Raw genomic sequence first — 22203 nt, forward strand, 5'->3', positions numbered from 1 at the left:
CGGGCCACAAATTATTTTTTTTCAATCTGCTGATCCTGCTTTGGTGGAATTGTCAAAATATCTTTAAAAATCTCTTCTAAAATCGTAAATATGGTAACTATTTATTTAATGTCTTTGAAACCTAGTGCTTAAATTTATCTTAGCCAAAAATAAAATGCTACAGTTGCATATTTCGTCTCTTCCAATTATATTTGGTAACATGTTATGATCCCTTCTATAAATACGTATCACAATATGCTTCTATAACTGATGGCTGATAATAAAACAGTGTGGTTCAATAGCATACTGTCTTTGGCCAGAGTTGATTACCTCCCTATAGCCTTGAAGAGACACCTTTATATGTGAGTTGACCCCTCCCCCCACACCCTCTGCCTAAAATAGCTGGACCTGAGGTGGATCTCTCTTCAGTGTTGTCAGATCTGGTGCTTGATGCCATTCTTCACTGGCCATCAGAGAGCTCTTAAATAAGTAGTTTAATTCAGTGACTCAATTTCAGAAATTGTCTATTACTGGATTTCCAGTGACACTAGCAATAGAGGAAATTGCCTACATTAAATCAAATTTTAAAAAGATTCCTTTGCTTTGTTAGCATTGAATTTTGAACATGAGGTGAGGGGTGCCTAAAATGCTCAGAAGATCTATGATTCTAGTGAGATTATATTTTTAAAAATGAATTCAAAGGCAAGCCAATGCAAACAGGATGAAGCCAGGCATCACTGGACTGTCTGAGGGCAGAGTGTCCCTGGGCGCCTGGGTGAAAATTATTAGCTCTGCCCAGGACCTCTCGTAACTGGAAACCTAGACTAACGATTATACTGAGGGTCCATCTAATGCCTGAAAAGAGGGAAAATGTAAGGCCGAGATCCTTAACAAGGATCCTTGATCCTTGAACTTCAACTGTCCTTTGCTTCTCTTTCTTGAGTATTAATGTGTTAAGTTTGGGGTTCTCAGTCATGCTTACCACCTTGTAAACTAAGACAATATTTGACATTAGTAGGGCCAATCAGAACTTGGAACGGAGACACACAAAGAAAGAGTCAGGCAGATGGTGTTGGGCCTGAGTGTTGTGAGGTCATGGAGAAGCAGGCCGTAGCCACTGGCCAGGGCAGTGCACTGACCCACAAGGCTATACTCCCCCGGAAGGGGCACTGTTTCCTAATTCACACAAAGTGCCATGTGAGCAAATGGCCTCCCTATTTAGAATCAATCCTCTGACATGTGCAAACTAGTGTTTTCAGGGTGTAGAAACTGAGAGTCTTGCCAAGGCAACTGGTAACTAAAGAGGAACCAGAATTCCAAGAAAACAGAGATGAGAGCGGGCAAGAAAGGATGGCCTGCACAGAGCCTGGGGCCACCTGTGCACCCTTCGCTTGGACTGGGTGATTTTCCTCCTTTTCGCTAAGAGTGCTTCTGTTCTTTGCAAGTAAATCAAGCCATAACCAAGACAAGTGAAAAAGCATGAAACTAGGAGATGGTACTCGGTTTTACTATTGATCTGGACACTAAATAGCTCTGTGACGACTCATAGAATTTCTCCAGGCCTTGGTTTCACCATCCATAAAATGCCAGAACTGAACAATGTTATCCCCAAAGACCCATTCTGTTCTAAATTTAAAAACCACATAGTCCAATCCTATGATTTAAAAAATGTTTATGGAGACATTTATTGTACTTTCAAATATATTGTCACATATGAAATTTGCTTTTAAACTATTGGTCAGGAATACCCTCTCCAAAAATAACACAATTTCTATGATTAAGGAAGATTTTTCAAGGAGTTTTTGTAACGTAATTTCATACAACATATAGCATAAATATTTTCACATTGAACTTCTATTAGGGACAAAATACGAAGAAAACTGAAACTTCTTTTTCCGTTTAAATTCAATTCTAATTTAGATAGTACACTGTGAAGCGTTAATTTCATCTTTCAAAATGATTTCAGTGTTTACACCCAAAAATAAATATGACAATTGCAGTAAATCATTCAGGGTTAAATGAATACTATTTCAATGCAGTCATTAATATTCTTTTTAAATTGAAAATATTTCTACTCTAAGTACTTCAACCAATATTTCATTTCCAGGAGAGAAGTTAAATATTGTGTAAATTTACTGAGTATGTTTATTCAAAATGTCCACCAGTGATAATTATTAGTTCCCACATAGCTAAGGATTCTTCCTCCTCCTTGTCCTCAAAATAATCACATCATGCTTCTACGAACACAAGAACCCTTAAACCAGTCTCCTATTCACATGCCTCCCACCCTTTTTGTTTAACTCAAAATAACTGCTCAGTGCTGCGACATTATTCTTAACCAAGTTTTCATGGGTACTAAAATCTCAACATGCGTCAGGTGTCTTGAGATCGTTGTAGACTAGTAACTGAGAAGTGGTCCTTAGCAATCCCAAGACACTTTTCTGTCTGTATACAGTCAGTAAGCTCCCTTCAAGCTATGTCATGGCTTCACATCACTGAAGCATTTATAAAGTCCCCAGTCTTCAAAGTGTAATTGTACTCGTATTATTTTTTTTTTATCCTCAGTAATTAAAAAGGATTGAGTGGGTAACTTTAGTAGCACTCAAAAATAACTTGCTTGAAGACAGTCCCTATAGCTTCATTTTATCTCCCTAGTGCCTAATGTAGTCTCTGGCAACAAATGATTTTTCTATTGTTGAATTAATGAATAAATCAGTACATGTACCAGTGAATGAATGAATCAAAGAAAAACGGTGCATACAGGTACAAGTATGTTACATGAATGTTATTTTGCTCTATGGTTCACACCCACTGGCTGGAAAACTTATGCAATAAATTTTGCTGTGACATCTTATATATGTCCATTACAATGTGAGTGTAAATATTAGGCCAGCTTGTTTGAGATTAAAAAAGAAAAAAAATACATTCAACTGTGTTGTCTCTTCATACTTCTATAAAAAAACACAATTGAAATAGGTTTATTTTGTTCTGACTTTTGTTTTATTTTGTCTTGTTACCTAAGAGCTGCGATAAAGAGTGGAGACTAGCCTGCAGGGATTTGAACATGTGAATTTTATCTTACTGACAGGGTCTTGTAGATAAAATGTCTTTGACCAAGAAATATGATCTCATATTTCTTACTGCAAACCATCCTAATATATTTCTTCTTGTGTATAGTATATAAAGTTATCTGTCACCAAATAATCACATCAGAAATAAATGATACTAAGAATCATGGGCAGGAGACAACAATCATCTTGAACAGATCTTACAAAATCAAAAGCTCTGTAGGAATTATTCAGGGGTAGTAGCTTGGTACCTGAAAATGGTCCAACATAGGTTTATATCCCTGTCACCTTGGACAGACAGCATGTGGGAACTGGGTGACTTCATGGTGTTTAGATATTCAGGGGGAAAAAATAATTGAAAGAAAATCAAAGCCAGAGAGAACAAAAGACAAAGGACCTTGCTCTGATTTCTACCACTTAACTTCTCTGCTTACTGGCTTTCACTTTTCAACTGAATCATCTTTTCCATTCCAGAAAGAGGATGCTGTTGCCATGGCCACTTAGACAATCTACTCCTTCACAGTGTCCACGAAGGGAACTGTGGTTGGTTAATTCTGCAGCCAGGCTCTAATCTACCTAGTGATGCTACTAAGTTGTCACCTGACCCTTTTGAACCTCCTGAATGTCAGCCTTGCTCTTTGTTTTCACAGGTCACAATGCATGAGATCCCTGAACTACCACCTGGTATCAAGAACCAAAGGAGGAAGCTTGTGTTTTCCTCAGTGATTTAGCCTCTTCAAAACATTGGTCCAGCATTAGAACCATTCCTCTGGCCTCCATAGCTAGAAAAGTTTTCTGAGTCTTCACATGGAAAACAAGAACAGATGTAACATAATGAGACAGCCTTAGTTTTACAGATAAATTTAAGATCTATTGTTATGGGCTGAGTTGCGTCCCCCTAAGATCGTATGTTGAAGTCCTAATACTCCGCACACCTCAGAATGTGAATAAATGTGAAAATAGAGCCTTTGAAGGGGTAACTAAGGTTAAATGAGTTCACAGGGGTGGGGTCTGATCCAATATGGCTAGGATCCTTTCCAGAAGAGGGAGGGAGAGACATCAGAGAGAAAAGGCATGTGGGGACACAGCAAGGTGACCACAGCAAGCCAAGACCAGAGGCCTCAGGGGGAACCAAACCAGTCAACACCTTGAACTTAAATTCTCAGCTTCCATAACTGTGAGGAAATAAATCTGTTTTGAGGCACCCAGGCTGGGGTATTCTGCTATGGCAGCCCCAGCAAACTAATACATTCACAGAAGGTAAATATAAGCAAATTTTTATATAAAGGCACAGGAAAATAATGTCATTAGAATTGAGGTCTTCTGAGTCATCTTCAAGCCAAATCATCAAGTGCTAATTGTACAACTACTAAGGGCCAGATACTGTCTCAGAAGTTATTTGCTAGTTTTTATCCAGAGGCTTGATATAAGTCATTTCAATTCCCATTATCCAGTCACTGAAATTGTGATTTAGGAAGGTCAGGAGCTTGACGTGGGGTCAGAGCTAATAGGTGGTAATATCAGGGATGAAACTAGAGTTCCCTGAATCCAGGTCTAGTGAACTCTTCACTAAAACACACCTCTCTTTTCAACTATACTGCCATCCTTTACAAAGACAAATAGACTGGCTAAAGGGTGAATTTATAAAACACATCAGATGCATCTTGCTGTGATCTGCTTTCTGAGAAGACACTAAAATCAATACTGTGTGAATTATATATCTGTTTATTAGATTGCTAAAAAGATCTGGATTTTTACAAAGTGACACAGTGGGGATTATTATGTATTAAAACAACAGAATGTGTGCATTTTAGATTAAGGATTCATGTCTCTAGTAAAAGAATAATTTTACATTTCATGGTATATTCTTATTCACTTAAACAGCCCTGATATATGTGAAAAATCAATACATTGGACATATGATAAAATTTCTTAAGCAGGTATTTTGACTTCAGGGCTCAACTTTTGTTATTTTTTCTTCTTGAGATTATTTTCTCCATTAACAGATTTGTTGTTTGGTTCTTTAATTGTTTACTGTATTTTATTGTTAGGATGCCATTAGTGGGGTTTATGAGATTCCTATTTGCTTTATTTCAGAAATAAATTCATCTTTCTGTGTTAAAAAAAAAAGACTATTATGGTGAGGAATATTCACTGTAATCAGGCTGAGTGTATACAAGGCATAATCATAGCATTCCTCTTCGATTCCACCAAATGAATACCTTTACTTGGATTTCAAACTGCTTTACTCGACGTATCCAAAGTTATTTAAATAATCCTAGGGAGATTAAAAAGAAGCAATGACCTTCTGCTTTTAAAAAGAAAAAACACTTGAAGTTATTCAGAAAGTAAAACCTGTTGTCAGAGTTCTGAAAAGAATCCTCAACTGTCATCATTACAACACAGGGGCAGGAAGGAAGGAAGATAGGGAGGGAGAGAGGGTAGATTTCCTATTTTATAAAGTATTCTCACGTAGTTTTTTTTTTATTACACTTTAAAGTAATATCTCATTGTGCCCTATAGAATTATTCTTACTTCACAAATGAAGTAATCATTAGATAAGGATAATCAGATCAAGATCACATAGTTAGTAGTAGGTCTCAGACTAAAGGCACGTGTTCTCCTAATTTATTTTCTTGTGCTTTTCCCATTAAACCATATTGCTTCCCAATAATGAAAAACATTGTGACTCTGCATTTTTTCATTTTTAAAGTTCGTATTATATTATTTGACAAACTGCAATATTTGCTGCATGGAAGAAGCCTAATATTTAAAAAAATCTTTAAAAATGTGTTATTTTACCAACTGTACCTTCAAAATATTGAGGAGAATGCTGTAATTTATCTTCCCACTCGTCATCTTCCCTATCCATGGTGGATCCACCTAGGTAATATGGATCCATTACTCCAGGTTCTAGGTTGAGAATGCAATGGTAGGGTGCGGGCCAGCAAGTATTAGCCGAAATCATTTTATTTTCAGGGAGAGGGATTTGAGATTGGGATAGGAAACACAGTGACCTGGGGTCTTTTCCTCTGTCTAGGTGAGTAATGAACCAAAAATTCTAATGAGTTATTTGACTTTATTCATTTCTCTAACATGATCTCATTACTTATAGCCAATACTAAGAAATAAATACACAACTGTTATTAGCAAATGCATTGCTGATGTTACCAACTATATGCACTTCTCCTTCCAACAGCAGACATGCTATTGCTTTTGAACCAAATAGATCATGTTCAAAAGGAACAGAAAAAATATTAGCATTATATATATATATTTAGAAATTAGGTCATAAAGACATAAACTTCTGATTTACCAACTCAGTATTTTCTGCATTTATACATATTAGTATACAAGAGAGGGAAGAGACAGGCAGTGGAGAGACAGAAACACAGCCGCACATGCCCACATCCATACATCTCTGGGATTATGCAATTTTCTAGTTGAATATACAAGATCAAGGAAAAGAACTATAGAGTTCTTCACATCATTGAGCCTTTGAAAATTTACCATTTAAAAAAAAATTTAACATATGTTACCAATATTCTTAACTAAGAGCAATATTTAAAGCCATAATGAATATAGATAAACCCATGGATAGTAAATAATATGAATAAACTATTTCTACAAATGAATCTATATACAAAACAGTAACAGACTTAGACACAGAAGACAAACTTAACAGCTATTAAAGGGGAGAGGGACGGAGGGGGCCAAATTAGGAGTATGAGATTAACAGATGTAAACTACTATGTATAAAATAGATAAGCAACAAGGGTTTACTTTACAGCACAGGGAATTATATTCAGTATCTTGCAGTAACCTATCATGGAATATATTCAGGAAAACATAACTGAATCACTATGTTGTACATCTGAAACTAACATAATATTGTAAATCAACTATACTTCAATTAAAAAAGAACAAAATATTTCTAAAGATATCTCATGAATTGGCTGTTGTTTAAGATTACTGACAAGTAATTTTCTGATGTTTCAATGTATTGATATGAAACAATATTCAATATTTCTATTTCTACTGCCTACAAAATTGCTTCTTTAACAGCAATATTATGCAGAGCTCCCAATTTTATTATATATAAAAGAAAAAAAAACTGTGGTGACTAGATGTATACTTGACGGTCAATGTTTTCATAATTTACAGCACTATGACTCATAATAATACAAACATTAAAAATTTAATTCAAGTAGTTTTGGGAGTGTTTTTTTTAACTGAAAATTTTATAAGTATCTTCTCCAAGGTGGGTGGATATGGAGAAAATGTATGAGAGGAAAGTAAATGAATATTAACATTTAAAAAGCCTACGTCAAATTACTTTGAAAGATTTACCAAAGAAATACTTCAAATCCTGCACTACTTGCAAGTGTTATTTGATGTCTGAAGCTGTTACTAACACATTTGGATTTACTGAATGTTTTTGTTTTTTATTTTCCCTGTAGCTTGTCTTGCAAGCAACATGGCAGATGAAAAAGCCCTGGACTAAGAATAACTAGTCATGAACTGGACCGGCCAATAGGTGAGGGATGCTGAACCCGCCACTGAAAAGCCACACAGTTCAATTTTTTCATCCATCCAAAGAGATGACATCTGCCCCACCAGTCACACAAAATGGCTGGTAGAGTCAAAGGACGTAATATATCCAAAGGATTTAGAGAGTGTAAAATGCTACATAATGTGTGAGGCTTTTTACTTTGTTTTTCATGGTACTGATAAGGAATAAGAGGAGAACCAGGTTGATAATTTAGGGAATGCAATTTTTTTTTTGCATTTGTCTGAGGTTAGGGCATGGTATCAGGAGGAAAAAACACACAAACAAACCCCAAAACAATCAAAAAACCCTTAATTATCCTGAAAACAGTTTTCCTTGACATTTTTAATGATGAAACTGCCTGAGTTTATTTCCAAAAGTAAATATTCATATAACTTCAAGACACTCTTGCATTGTCGTTCACTTATTATTACTTTTGCTTTTTGTCTTGCTAGATGAAAGGAACCAAGAGTAAAAAAAATCCTAAAATAATCCAAGTCATAAATTGTCTTTCCAAACTGCATTAGGAAGTTTTATAATTATTATTTAATATATTATATCTCTTAGAATTAGGATGATTATTACATTTTCCTGACCTATCAAGAAAACATTATTTTTGTTATCCTATTATTTTTCTCCATTAAAAAAAAAAAGCCAGTCTACTTCACCAAGACAGTTTCACAACCCCTCCTGAAATTAATTAATTATACAAAATATGAGATTTTAGCTAGGCATAACATCCATTACCAGACATGAACAGCTGAGGGAAGTTCTCAGTCAAGGCAAGCTAAAGGATTGACACAGACACGGACATGGATTATTTGTAGCTTCGTTTTTTAGGAAGCAAATCTGATGCATATGCCTTACAGAGAATTTAATCAGAAAAGAAGTAACTTCCATATTACCCTTTCTAACGTCACTAATTAGAAAGATTCGTAGTTGTCAAACAAGAGTCAGAGTGCATGTCTCTTGTCCGTGTCGTTTATAAATCACCATATGCTGTCTCTGCAATTTTGTCTGGCAGAAATTGACATCTTCTTACAGTACAAACCCATCAGGGGTCACAGTCAGAGTTTCCATTCCCCTGGCCTGGAAAGGCTCTGGATTTTCTTGAGAATCACTACTCCCTTTTGGGCAAAGAAAAAACTATATATTCATTCAGATTTTAGGTATTTTTAATATAGGTAAGGTAGCAAAAGTCCCTCAGACTCTGGGTTACCTTTGGAAAATTATATTAACTCTTAAGTCAGCCTGCTACCTTTTTCATTATAGGTATCTAGGAGGATAGTACAAAGTATTTTTTCAATGGACTGTATCCTAGGTGACTGAGGCAACTACCGCAAACTTCCCCTACTTTTTTCTCTCTCTTCTAGTACTATATTAAGACAAGATGACGGCCAGAGAAATATCAAGTTTAATACCTGAGTGCATGGGAAAAAATAAAGATAACTTGGATGTACAATTCTCTACTAGCTCCAATGTGATTAGAGTACCACTGAACAAAAAAGACACAAAACAGAAACAGGTGTAGAAAACAAAAAAGGAAAAAACATTAGTGCAACTGATCTTAGCAGTCATGGCTACTTTCCACATGGGCTTATCACAAGAAAACGGAAGTCTCTCTTCTCTTGTGAGAGAATAGTTTCCTATAAAGAAATATCTATCTCATCACAATATGTCTGTACTTTACTAAAGCAGTAATAGTTAAGCAAAAATGATTGTTAAGCTAACGTTTTTACTTTCTTAGGCATTTCTAGAAGCTTTAAAAGCTATTGTGCACATCAAATACAAGTAAATAATTACTTTACTTTGTTTTCTCTTTTAATTGAATAACTTTTGCTCATGTTGTGATAACAGGTTTATTTGAAAGTAGAAGTAATTTGTTATAGAACAACAGCTTTTATAAATGGAAACTTCTACAACAGAACGTTGTGAGATGTTTAAATATTAACTAGACATATTGCTCACTCTCTACACTAAATTTCAGAAACTTAATACAAATTAAGTACATACTTTATTGCTGGATCTTGCTTACCAGTGCTAAGAAATCCACAATGTTCAATTCTAATTAAAAATGAAATTGAACTGCAATTCCCTGGAAACAAGGGCTGAGCAGACTCAACAAGCTTTACTTAATTGATTTCAGAAACAAAATAATTGAATTGCTCATAGACGAAGAAAAAAAATGCTTCCATTGTTAGAGAAATACATGCTTCCAAATCTTTTGCAATTCTATTATATTATCTAATGTTCATAGCTGATTACATATCCCATACATAAACTTCAAGATATTTAAGGGTCCAAGAATATACCTTATACCTTTATCTTTATTATTCACAACTTCTTTACATACTCTCACTAGGCATAAATTACACACTTGAACATTTTTTTAAATTTTAAGAGATAGAAAACTATCAAAAATACTCTTAAATTGTATTCATATTTTTTAAAAGAATTTTCTCAATTCTTGACTAATATTTAATTGTCACAACCACATCAGGAGATTTTTCATTAATCTCATCATTTTTCTTGTTTGCATTTCAGTTGTTTCTTCACTTAAGAAAACCATGTCTCAGTTGTTGTAATTTTCCCATGGTTACGTAGTTGTAGTGAAAATATAAACATTAGTTTTAAACTAATAGGAAAAATGAAAAAATAAACTGAACGTGCATGAAGAGTACACTATTGAGCAAAGAGCAGAACAAATGATTCTGTGCTCCCTTCCTTTGTGTTTTCAACTGCTCTATATAAGCATTCAGTTTGAGATCCCAATGGTCCCAACGTATCTAAGCCTAGAAGCTTCAAAATGAAATGGTTTCATCTTCAGAAAGACTGTTCTTTGGATATGAGGTTGGATTAAGGAGCAGTGGTTCTAGAATAGTCCTAGACAGTATCTCTATGTATGGAGTTCTGGACTTTTATATAAAAACAACATTGCAAAAAGTGGACTTGCCCAGCAATGAAATAAACATGAATACTTCTTCAAGGGGTAGAGTTTATGAAGGAGAAACATCCACCTGTTGAGGAATTCACAGACGTCATCCTGGCACTGGACCAAAGTTTATCTACATCTACTTTCCTAATAGTACTTGCCTTATACAGGGCAAATCAACAAGATAAATGGAATAATATATTATGATATTTTCAAACAGGTCAATGTAAAATAGTCTCACTGTCATTATCAATCCTGCAATATACATTTTTATTAGAAGAACTCAAAAATATTTAAGAGAAAAAGTGTGTACACGTAAAAAGTTGGGTGAATACATCAAATCAGAAAATAACGGGAAAAAGGTAAGATAAATAATGAACATTAAGGCAGAAGAAAAAAACATAAAATTTTGCCCTGAAAGAAAACCAATGAATTATCCCATTAAAATCAGAGATGTTTGAATTGAATACAAGGGACTGATACTCCAGCAGTAGTTTTTTTTTGTTTGTTTGTTTTTACAAAAAAATTAGATTGACGGGAAAAAATGATAAGCAAATAGACAACTGGCAAATTTTTTTTAAAAAGCCAGAAGAGGCAAATTCATATAAAACATCTGAAATTAGAAGTTACTTTAATTAAGATTTAGAAGCAGTATTTCTCTACCAATGGAAGCATTTTTTCTTTGTCTAGAAGTAATTCAATTATTTGGTTTCTGAAATAAGTTAAAGAACAAAGATATACACTACAGAATGATAAAAACATCAAAGAAACAGATCAAAGATATGCAATAAACCTGAATGTACTAAACAACATAATGGCAAAATAAAATATGGTCTCAGACATGCAAGATAGAACTTCACAAACAGAATTATATGAGAAAGCTACTTCTTTCAGAATTGGAAAAACTGTGAAAGTTAAAAAAAAAAGTAAAGATATACAGGAATTAAACAAATAATAAACTTGAGATAGAGAATCACATTTCTCAGAGTACACACACCAATAATCATTTTATGTGAAATTTGCCATGAAGAAAATCTTTTAAAAATTCTAAAAATTACATTTTTATTGGCCACATTATTTACCACTATCTAATCAACTTGAAATTAATATTAAAACCATTAACAAAATTAATTTATTCTAAAATAACTTTGGATCACAGAGCAAGTGAAAAGCATCTGGAACACAATAAAAAGTAGACTACATAAAAATGAAGTATCTGAGGTACAGTGCAATTTATATTCAGCTAAAAATTTATAGTTTATATAGTTTACCTAGGAATTTAGTTCCCATTTTAATACATTAGAAAAATAAACAAAATTAATGAGGAAGAGGAATTATTTGATATGGAAGCAGAAAACAATGAACTAGAAAACAACAAAAAAACTGAAACGCATATATTTTTAATGTATGGATCTGGTGAAGTATTTGCACATTGTAATATCTGAAAATACTAGATATGGAACAAATTCATCACAACTGACAGCATGCTGAAGACTGTGGCATGTGGATAAATTAAATATTTCAAAAGCAGCCTGATCATGTCCCTAGACTCAAATCAGACAAAGTGTCCAACACTGGAGCATCTGGTCCAGCAGCTGCCGAGCACACCCTGTGAGTAGAAATGAGCACTGGCTTCTCTTTCAAACTAAACAGGAGGCTGTCAAGGGGAAGGGCCTTTAATAAAGCCAACAATGGGAAGAAACAATGCCAAATTAATATAGAAATTATTGCAGGCATGTGCCATTTTGTCTCAATTATAAAAGTCAAGTCTGCAAAGAGGGGCATCCTATCAGACATTTACAGAGGGTTGTAATTTTTGAATATTTAGGTCATAAACATTTGGACATCCTTGCATACATTTGTAACCTCTCTGGAGAGAAGATAATGGAAAATAAAGGACGGCAGTTTTTTCTATATCTGCACAGCTGAAGGGAAGAAGATTACCTACTAACCAGTTCATTTCTGCAAATCTAAAAGCTCATGATTCCTAATTTCATGACTAAGGTGGACATGAAAGGAACCAGACAGATAATGAAAACTCACATGGACCAGCATTTCTCTTCAACTTCCCTTTCTCTTCCTTCTTGGACAAATAGTAATATATATATATATATATATTTTTTTTTTTTCCTATGGAACTCACAGTGAATATTCTTTCTTTTTTAAAAAAGTCTTTTTACTTTATTTTTTCAATTATTTTTAATTTTGGTGGGGGGAGGTAATTAGATTTATCTGTCTATCTATTTATATGGAGGTACTGGGGATTGAACCCAGGACCTCATGCATGCTAAGCATGCACTCTACCACTGAGCTATACCCTCCCCTCTGAATATTTGTCCTTAAATTCATTAAAAGTAAAATAAGACTAAGACTATCATAATCTGTATTTGGTTGTGTAGGTTTCTCTCATCCTAATGTAGAAAAATAATTTCAAATTCTGTGGAGCCATCCATTAAGATGTCCTTTGGGTTACTGATGTAATTATACAAGTATTTCTGGAGCAGAACGAAAGCCCCATGCTGAACCACAGCCTGCACGCCACTGCTGCCCCACTGGCTTCCTAACTGACATCTAGCAAGAAGCATAGTAAAGCCATGCAATAGATAAATACAATGAAATGAATGAAAAAGACACCATTTCAGATTTATAAAAATTTTCACAGAAACTGCTGTAGTTTTCATGCCTAATCAGTGCAAAATGTCACAATCCTTGTCATTACCTAGCTTCTCCAGTAGTATGATCCCTAAAAAAACACTTTAAAATGGGAATGAAGGCCAAATTATTCAATGTGTGGCGTAGTTTAAGAGAAATTATGATAACCTAATTTCTATACAAAACCTTAAAAGGAAACTAATAACGTGTAACCATGAGATTATCTGATAAAGAGACTCACGTCAGGGCTAGGTGTATGTTTTAGGAGTTAGAAAGTGGAAAAACCAAGTTTGATCTGATACACAGGAAATCTTTTTGATTGTATTCTCCTTCACACTATGCAAATTTCAAAAGCTTTTTCAAGTGTGAAACTAGTTCTGGCAGCCTTAAAAATTGCATGATTGCTACACAATGTACTGGTTTCTAAGTTTTATCCGTAGAAAGTAACAATCATTATTTATTATTTGCCCATATCCTGACATACACTTTGCACTTCAATCTACACAGTAATGCAGGAAGATGAGTGTTATTTTCTTACACAAATGGGGAAACTGAGTCCACAAGTTTAAGTAACTTCACTCATCTCTTAGCACAAAGTGGTGGAGCCGAGAGAGAACTGTGTCTGCCTGTCTTCCAAACCCATGAGTCTTCCCTCACGCTGTATGACAGGGGGCTTCTTCAAGTATTCTAAAGAAAACATCATCTCCACCTCAACCTGTATCTACAGATCACTCATATCTATCAATGCCTTTTATTCTCAATAATCTTCTTATTGCTTTTCATATTTGCTTTCAATTAATTTGTGAAACATACTTCTTCCCTTTCCCCTGCCCTCCTTTAATTTTCTTTTATCTTTTTGTTAACTCCACTCATGAATATTCAGGAATGTACATATGTATGTGAGAGTAAGAGAGACAGACAGACATTAACATTTGTGAGTAAACTTATTTTGAGTAAGTAGCAGACCTACTGCCCCAGTATTTACAAAATCTCTCTGCTAACTTTTTCTAAATATTTTGTTAAAGTATGAATATTTTTAGTAATACAAAATATTTAATACACTAAAAATATATATCTTTACCTTTCTATAATGTATATTCTATTAACTGAACCTATATATGGTGAGGAATTTCCATAATATTTGCATTTTCTTAGAAGTATATGTTAAACATGATATATTTCAAATAGGAAAAAAAAAACATTTACTAAAAAAGTTTACTACCCTAAAGAGTGGTTACTAAAATGTAATTATTATTCCAAAATCCCTTACGCCCCACCTGGACTGTCAGTAATTAAGGTGGACAAATAAAAATAGTCTAAAAATTAATCCACTAAAATACACATCAGTAAAACAAATATTTTTCTTTGATTCAATCTTGCCCTTCATTCACCTAAAAAAAAAAATTACTTCCTCTCCTTTAAGTATTACTTATTTCTTATTATGTGGTTCACTACACCTCCATGAATATTATAGTACTTAATAATAAGGTTGAACAGAAAAAAAAATTTAAAGGACAATTATAGATTGGATAACTCAGACTGCTTAAATAATTACCCACATAAAAAAATGAGAAATTTTTTTTGCTCCTCTTACCTTAAGATTGATTACTGCTTTCTGCATCCTCATGATCAAATTCATTCTACACTTTATCTTCTTAAAGTAAATTAAAATATCCCTCACGCCTCTGGCTAACAGCTGGCCAGGAGTAGATTTAATCAGCTAACGATGTCCCCCACTGGAAGGGCAACTGGATTTACGGTATCTGCACATCTTTTTTGTATTTTTCTCGATTCAGATTCAAAGCAAAGAACCTCAGATCCTCAGACTAGGAAAGTGTCAACATTATTGAGTAATCCACAATGAATGTCCGTGGCCACTGGTGGTGTAATTTAGAGCTAAATGCCATTCTTCACTTAACAAAGGGGAAGGATTATTTTGTTCATCATTCACATTTTTTCTGGTTTACATCAGTAGTTACCAATCCTGCCAAAATTCTCTATCTCAGTAATTATTTTCTTCCTGTTTTCTCTTCTTCACCCATCCTCGTTACATGAATAGACTAAATCACAACTAATTGAATGTGCTTCAGTATGAGTTTTCATATCCAGTGAATCAGAAATGTGTAACAGAGAAATTGGAATTAATGGAGTTTTAAGAGTGCAAAGCAGAAAAGACAGCTGCCTGCGTTTTTGTAGTCACGTCTAAGCTGTTCCACACACTTCGCTGATGCTTACGCCGTTATCATTACTCTGATAGGATTGACTTAAAACTTAACCTCGATAAATAAATGTATAATATTACACTTCATTCTGCTCGCACTTACAAATGTTCCAATATACAGCCCCAAAGGTAGTTTAAGGAAACACAAAGATTTAACAAAAGGATAAGAATAAAAAGTGATTTGCACCTCATTTAAAAGGTATTCCACAGAAATGCATTTTCCATATAAATGAAAGTTGATCTTTTAAGTCCTAAGACTGTTTTCCTAGTTAAATTAAAATGATTCAGCTTTATCCTGATGTAAATGAATCCAGTATGGAAATGCATAACACGTAACTGAGAGAAAAGACTTAACTTTACAGAAGGCCAGGACTTTGGAAAGAAAACAGAAACGCTGGGTTAAAAAACAGGGCACCCCAGCAGATCCTAGGGGGCGAGGAGGGGACCGTTGCTAGAAGGGGAAGTGAGCAAACAGATCTGAAAATTCTATGGCTTTCTAGATTTAAGACTGGACATTATGAACCTAAGAAATACAAAGTTCTAAACGAAAGACAAGAACTTTTTTTTAAAGAACTTTTTTGTTCTCTCCTTTTCTGACATTCTTGTTTTAAAGTGTAAAGAAAAGTATTAATTATTAGAAGTCCTTTGACAGAATTTTACCAGGTTCATGAAGAGTGATCTGCATTCTCCACAAAGCCACAACTAAAATACAACAATCTGAGCTCAAAAGCAGTGAGATAAATCAAAGTGTCTGCTCAGGAATATCACGTCTAAGGATTTGCAGTAACAACATAAGCTCTCCAAGTCCGCCTGGTCCATTGATCCTTAAGGTCACCACACAGAGGTGTTTTACCACAAGCTGGTTTTGAATGGGTAAGAGTTTCATTAAAAACATACATAAAGCCCAGCAAGAGAACATGGAAAATTCAATAGTTGGATGTGAGTATTCTGCTGCTTTGTTCCTCTAGGTCTTATTTATAAAAATTATAAAATTAAATGCATTATTCATTAATTTAGCTATCATTCAACATGTACTCACTGGGGCCCCCCTATATCCTAGGCACTGTTCTAAGGTCTGGGATACAATAATTAGCAAATATTAACCTGCAACTATTTCCAGCCACTTTTTCAAAGGGAGGAAATGTGTTCATAGGCATTAAAATTTCAGAATCCATCATATGTGACAATGCCAGATTTTTACATAGGAGAAATTAAAATATTTATCGTGTAAAAGGCACACATTAGTTCGCTGTAAGATAAGTGACTCTATCTACACTACTATGAGTATAACAAAATACAGCAAAATCAAATCCGCAAGTGGGTATGTTAACATCAAGTATCAGGACTCAATAATCAGACTAAAGTAAGGTCTGATATGATGATACTCTATAAGCAACACAAGACAATTTAAAAATGTGAAATGCCCACAGTTAGTGATACCACAATAAGGATTTATCTTAAAAAGTAACAAAACATTAAAAATTAGAAAGAACATGATAAAAGCGTACTATCCAAATTAGACAAATAGAAAAAAGCAACTTGGCCAGATAAGTCACTTTGCTTAGGATCAAATGGCTGGTTCATAAATACTATTTTATGAAGTGGTTCATGAACAACACACTCCTGTTCCTTGTTTGTAGAAAAGGCTTTAGTCTCCTAGACCTTCCTTGAGTTCCAACGATCAGATAAGCAGTTTAATTAGGGAAGCAAGGGAACACTGAAGCAAAGGAAAAGTAGTCAAGCAAGACAAGTAATGATAGCTTAAGCAACAGTTCAAGGAGAAAACAGAGTCCTAATTCCTGGTTGAGGAATATAGGTAGCAATCCGATGCGTATCTTTGAGCTGCCCCACGGAAACTAATCTCCACCCAGGTGGGTGGTGATGCCTACAAGCTGATCACAAGCATTCAGACCCCAAAATGGTTGAAACCAGAGGTGGATGATAAAGATTCCTGAAACATCACCTAGTTATCTCACCACCAACTAATCAGAAGAAAGCCATGTACCCTGCAGCCTTCACCTCAAATGCTGCCTTTAAAAGCTCTTCCCTGAACTCCATCAAAATCTTTTGAGCTTGAGCTGCCCATTCTCCTTGCTGGGCACATTCTCCTCACAAATAAATGCTGAGGTGAAGGAAGGACCTTCACCACAACCCCGTATCAGTAAATTGGCTTTGCTGCTCGGTGGGTCAACAGACCCAAGTTTGGTTCAGTAACAACTGAAGCTCAAGATACAACGTTCTTGATTAAAAAAATAAAGAAAAACACACACACGATACAATATTCTAGAACATGAAACTATATCTTATTTGGGGATTTTATTCTGGTGATCAGAGCTGATGATCTGTTTTGACGTACTAACATGGTTACATAAAAACTTAGGAGGACTATGTTGAACCCTTCATTTTCTGCCAGCACAATCACAAGGAGACAAAATCCTTTCACAGAAGTATCCAAGTTCCCTTTAGTTTTTTATATCTGCGCTCTAACACAAAGTCTACCATATTGATGATCAGTGAACATTTCTTGAATGGATAATCAGAATGACTCCAGAGTGAATCCGGTAAACCTATGATGTCCCTGGACGTCAAAAGAAGATTAAAGTCCCAACTCACAATTCAATGCTGACCATGCATTTGTAGAGGCTCAGTTTATTGTGTTCCATTGAGAGATGGTGACAATTGATGAAAACAATTACCCATGGATCAAACCAAAGAGTTGAGTAATCTGTAGCTAGAACCTACTAAATTAAAAACAGACAGGTCACAAAATCACTCTCCCCACACACATACCAAGTTTCCATCATTCAAAGTGCAGGTATATTTTAAAGTTGCTATAAAGGTAAATAACTGGCTTCTATGCCTATGACTTAAATTATACATCAGAGTAGTTCCTTAAAGACTTTAGGTAAGAAGCCCAGGGCAAAATTCTTTATAGTGCCTAAAAGTCATGTGCTGGGCTTTGCTTTTTATTTTTGTTAATTCTCATTAAAATGATTTAGGAATTTGTGCCTAGTGGCAAACTCACTATAGATGACCAATAAGCCAAAGTCTGGTGCTTTTATTCAAGATAAAAGCATTGAAAGAATATCTGATTGGGAAAAGAGAGGTAGCACATTTTTCAGTAAGTGTGAATGAAGTCAATGCAAATTCTCTTCTTTATATGGCATTCTCTGAATAATTCTGTAAAACTGCCTGCAAGGCTAATATATAAAATATATTGGAGACTAGTAAGAGATTAAAAACAATTTAGAAATTTTACCATGCACACAAGGCAAATACATGAGCCATTATTTGCATATGTTCTTAAAACATATATGAATCTCAATCTTTTAATCATTATGTCACATTTACTACACCAGGTACTTGCGGGAATCCTGTTAGGTATTTCAAATGTGACTGTTTTCAGCAGTCTTGGTTTGTGAACTCCTTTCCTCTCTTCATTGTATCACTGCATAAATGTCACTGTATTAATAGATATCCTATCCCCATGAAATTCTATGAATACTTAGGACTCTTCATCCCTTGAGATGAAGTTCTGTGCATCACACTTCCAAAGCAGCCTAAAATCATCATCATATTTCTCTGGTATTTTACAGATAACACAGTATTTTATAAACCATTTAAACTTAGTCCTGCTTTAATTATTTCCAGCTCGAGTAACATATGTAACTCCAGGCATGGGTAGGTATATATAAGTTAGAATAAATTATTCAGTCAATTAATATTTACATTGACTTACAAAATTAAACATGTGATGTTTAATTACTTGGTAAAGCTTATCTTTAAATAAATCAATATTGCAAGATAAACTCAGTTATTATTCTTATTAAAGTATATATAAATAATTAATAAAACATAATAAACAGTAAAGTCTAATTTAGATTGAATCAACTGTTGCTACAATATGCTTGTATTTGAAAGAAATTAAAAGCATTCACTGAACACACAATAGTTTAAGATTCAAAGCAAAGCAGTAGTTTTGTCTGGCTCTGAAATGAACGCACATAAAGTTATTTTCTACTCAATTATTACTCAACTGACATTCATACTGATAAACCAATTAGATACACTTACAATTTACTTTCATTCTAAAGGAAACTAGCAGCAGTGGAGAAATGGCAAAACAGTTCATTATAATGATTTTATGTATGTTTATGCTTAAATATAGTGTGCATATGTATGAGTGACATTAGCATTATGGCCCAAAGAAATTTATATTATTTTGCCAACAAAATTATGGTTTTGAGGCAATAGTCACAGTGGTAGAGAAAAAGTTCAAGACCTCTTATTCTTTATTGGAAGGAAAGACATATTCAGGTTTCCTTTCACCAAGAAGACAGGAAGATGTGGAGATCTTGGAAGAGTCTATGTGATTTAACATTCTATTCACTGGTTACAGTGGGATTTGCAAAGCTTCATTTTACTTTATATTTTAAATAAACTTTTTGAGGTATAATTTCCATTATAAAAAATTTGGTAGTTTTTAAGTTCATATTTCAATGAGTTTAAAAATATATATATGCTTATGTGTCCACCACCACTAGCAAAGCATAGAATATTTTGATTGCCCCCAAGTAAGGATATTTCTATTACCCAAAAGCATTTTCTTATGTCCACTTGCTGTCAATCCCTCAACCACCAATTTTGGCAACCTCTGATCTACTTTCTGTCTCCATAGATTAGTTTTTCTTTTCTAAATTTTGATGTAAATGGAATCATACAGTGTGTACTATCTCACGTCTGTCCCCTTTTGCTCAGCTTAATATTTTTTAGATTCATTGTACTGTTGCTTAGGTCAATTGTTCCTTTGGATTGTAGAGTAATATCCCATTTTTTCTGGACTCTATCCATTGACCTATATGTATATCCTTACAAGAGTGCCACATTATTTGATTACCATAGTTTTATAGAAATCTTGAAATCAGGAGGTACGAATGCTCCAAATTCCAGTTAATTTTTAATCTAATATACTTATTTAAAACTTAATAGAATATTATTCCTTAATATCTAAAAATTTCTCAGAGCAATTTTGTTTTTAAAATGATGGCTATTTATGAAGAGAGGTGTCTAAAGATGTTCATTTTCTTGCTAATTAATACATAGCATAAGTGATTACAAATATAATCTTTAATATTAGAGATAAGGACTAAAAATCTTACATAAACTCTATAAAAATTATCTACGTCATGATTTAGAAAAAGTCAAAAGTGTACTAATCTTTAAACATATTAATTTTTACCAGGGTTTTACACTATCCTTATTTTGTCATGCTTCCTTTCAGGAGATGTGTAAGTTAGCAATTTTCTCTCTTCTGACCTCCTAAGTGACCAGTTTTAACAAAAGGAAATAGAAAAAGCTTCTTGGAAGACATCCAGAGTTCAAATGTTTGATGAGAACAGAGTTCATAACTGATTTAGTTTGGCAAAAATAGAGTTCAGCATCCAACGATAATACAACCATGCTACTAGACAGTATCTACATTATATTCAAGAGTAATGTGAAAATATTCAACTACCACGCACCATAGAAACTGACCACTCAGAATGGATTCTACTCAACTGGCTCAGGTATACTGGGGTGTATTGACTGAGTAACCACTTGGATGTCAATTTATAGAAACACCCCTGACTAAGAAGCAGCAAGGAAAATGATGGCTAGATGGATGAATTGAAGAACTATGCTGCTTTTCCACAAATATTTGATTTGAGATGTTATGATGGTTAATTTTATGTGCAGCTTGACTAGGCCATAAATAGTTGGCCTCATCCAATAGTTGAAGGCATGACAAAACAAAAAGGCTGACATTCCTCCCAGTAAGAGAATTGCTCCTACCTGACAGCCTTTGAACAGGGTATTCTCCTGCCCTTGAATTCCCACCGAAACATGGACTCTTCCTTAGTCTCAAATTTGCTGGCTTTGGGACTGTAACCATACTGGAAGCTCTCTGGGTCTCCTGTGTGCCAACTCACCCTACAGATCTTGAACCCTTGGACTTTCCAGCCTCTGTAATCACATGAGCCAGTTACTTATAATAAATAAATACAGAGACACACACACATTCTACATCCTACTGGTTCTGTTTTTCTAAAGAACTCTAATATAGCTGTAGCGATTCCAAGCGAGATCAAGTATAGAATTTAGGCAGATACATAATTCCTACAGCTGTTACAAAGATCTTAGGTTAATAATAACTACTGATTAAACTCTAGAGTCTCACTCACTTCTTTTCCTAAAATTAAGTGCAGGAGTGGGTCATATATAAATTTTGAAGAGTTAAACATTAAAATTAATTCTGATGTATCATGAAATGCTCACTTAATATTAAACATGCAATGTTAATACTGAAAGAAACAAATAATTGAAGCTGCTGATACAACAGTTTCAGTAGCAATTTCTGTGGGAAATTTTGGAGACATGGACCAAATTTTTCTCCTTTCTTATATTCCTGTGCCAGAACAGAGACAGGTTTATTCAAATCACATTTCCTGAGACAGTATTCTTTTGGAGGTACTGTGTCAGCCTTCTGGGAGTCAAAGACAAATGTATCCACTTCATTCCTCAGAAGTCTTTTACTTCCTCCCCACTCCAGCCCACAAGATGGGGACTGGCACTTCCAGATACAGTAAGGCTTTGTGGATGGGGCTTTTAGCTTCATCTATAACAATTTAATTGTTAGAGATGCATAGCATTGTGGGTAAGCGCACAGGCTTTGGAACCAAACAGCATGGGTTTGAATTCAAACTCTCACAGCTATCATCAGCTGTGTAACTGTGGCAAATTATGTAACCTTTGTGTCTCATTT

The 22203-nt window shown here is 34.5% G+C and overlaps 1 protein-coding gene and 1 non-coding gene across 12 annotated transcripts in view; both read right to left on the minus strand.

Moving 5' to 3' along the window:
* Nucleotides 1-22203, minus strand: part of NAALADL2 (N-acetylated alpha-linked acidic dipeptidase like 2) — a 1180690-nt gene that overhangs the window by 455396 nt on the left and 703091 nt on the right. The gene's annotated exons all lie outside the window — the stretch shown is intronic.
* TRNAA-AGC lies at nucleotides 12778-12849 on the minus strand. The gene has a single exon. It is a non-coding gene; the product is annotated as a tRNA-Ala (tRNA).

Source organism: Camelus ferus, chromosome 1 (genome assembly GCF_009834535.1).
Source record: "Camelus ferus isolate YT-003-E chromosome 1, BCGSAC_Cfer_1.0, whole genome shotgun sequence".
NCBI lineage: Eukaryota > Metazoa > Chordata > Mammalia > Artiodactyla > Camelidae > Camelus > Camelus ferus.